The sequence below is a fragment of the Salvelinus sp. IW2-2015 genome, linkage group LG8 (genome assembly GCF_002910315.2).
Source record: "Salvelinus sp. IW2-2015 linkage group LG8, ASM291031v2, whole genome shotgun sequence".
Classification (NCBI taxonomy): Eukaryota; Metazoa; Chordata; class Actinopteri; order Salmoniformes; family Salmonidae; genus Salvelinus; species Salvelinus sp. IW2-2015.
In genome coordinates this window covers 568449-569977 of record NC_036848.1, presented here as the reverse complement: position 1 = coordinate 569977, position 1529 = coordinate 568449, and the positions used below count along the sequence as shown (strand labels likewise).

Sequence of the window (1529 nt, the reverse complement as noted above, 5' to 3'; positions counted from 1 at the left end):
GCTGGAGGGCTGGAGGTCTGGGGAACTGGGGGACTGGGAGACTGGGGTTGTGCTGGGGGGCTGGAGGTCTGGGGGTCGGGGGACTGGGAGGCTTTCTTCAGATAAGACTTGAAAATATTCTAAATGGAGAGTTAGGTACTATAAGGTTCTAGTTATTGACATAACCATTTTCTGTTCAATGTTCTCTACCTACAGCATATAGTACTCTAAATACCTTAATTCATGTTAAGTTCAAAAGAATACAATATAAAAATTGCTGACACCATTCAAACCAATGGGCTCCCGAGTGGCACAGCGGTCTAAGGCACTGCGTCTCAGTGCTAAAGGCATCACTACAGACACCCTGGTTCGAATCCAGGCTGTATCACAACCGGCCGTGATTGGGAGCCCCATAGGGCGGTGCGTCAATTGGCCCAGCGTCGTCCGGGTTTGGCCGGTGTAGGCCGTTATTGTAAATAAGAATTTGTTCTTAACTGACTTGCCTAGTTAAATAAAGGTTATATTAAAAATAAAAATAAATTAAAGCCAATTATCTCAGATTCATCATTTTGCAAATAGAACCTTTTAGTCCCAAGATCTCAAAATGTCAAAATAGTACATTCTGTGCATTAACATAAAGTCCTATTTTTCCACTTCTCTATCACATTTAGCTTTGACTGATATCATTGGAAATAAACTGGATGTGATGTGTTGCTTGCTTCCAGCATCTCACACAGATCTCCGCATGGATCCTAGCCTCCGGCATGGGATTGCTTTGCATCGCCGCATAGTTAATTAGATATTGGTTCATCAGGCTCTCTGACTGACCACAATAGATTAGCAGAGAGTGCTATTTGCGTGCCTGTTTCAATCAGTCTCCAGACAGACAGACAGACAGACGGCCGAGCAGTAACTACAGCAGGTCAAAAACATGGAGAGAAGACTAAAGCCCTGTTTATACCTGGTTCTAACATGTATCCTTTGTCCTGATCTCATTCTGATTGTGGACACATTTTCAGACAGGTGTAGACGATTTAAAAAATGCATTATGATCTGATTGTGATCAGATCTTCCTGACCACCTCTGAAGGTGTAAACTTTTAAATCGTCATTATCTCGCCTTCTAAAATCATTGGTGGCACCATTGACTTATGGCATCAGTATGTGTCTTCAAATAAATAAATTACATATTATTTTGAAAAAGAATAGCTGTCAAATCATTTGCAAACAGGGAGGGACCAGGAAATCTGGTCACAATGTGGACACAGTTGACAGATAAGAGACACATTTTAATACCACGTGTAGACATATTTATGAAGATGTGGGCGCAAACAAAATGTACCTATACTTTTGTACATTTGCAAACATTTCTAAAAACCTGTTTTTGCTTTGTCATTATGGGACATTGTTTGTAGATTGATGAGCATTTTTATTTATTTAATACATTTTAGAATAAGGCTGTACCGTAACAAACTGTGGAAAGAGTCCATTTTAGAATAAGGCTGTAACGTAACAAACTGTGGAAAAAGTCCATTTTAGAATAAGGCTGTA

At 40.2% G+C, this 1529-nt stretch overlaps 1 protein-coding gene across 1 annotated transcript in view; it reads left to right on the top strand.

The window, feature by feature from the left end:
* Positions 1-1529, top strand: part of cplx2b (complexin 2b) — a 67398-nt gene that overhangs the window by 54913 nt on the left and 10956 nt on the right. The window lies entirely within an intron of this gene.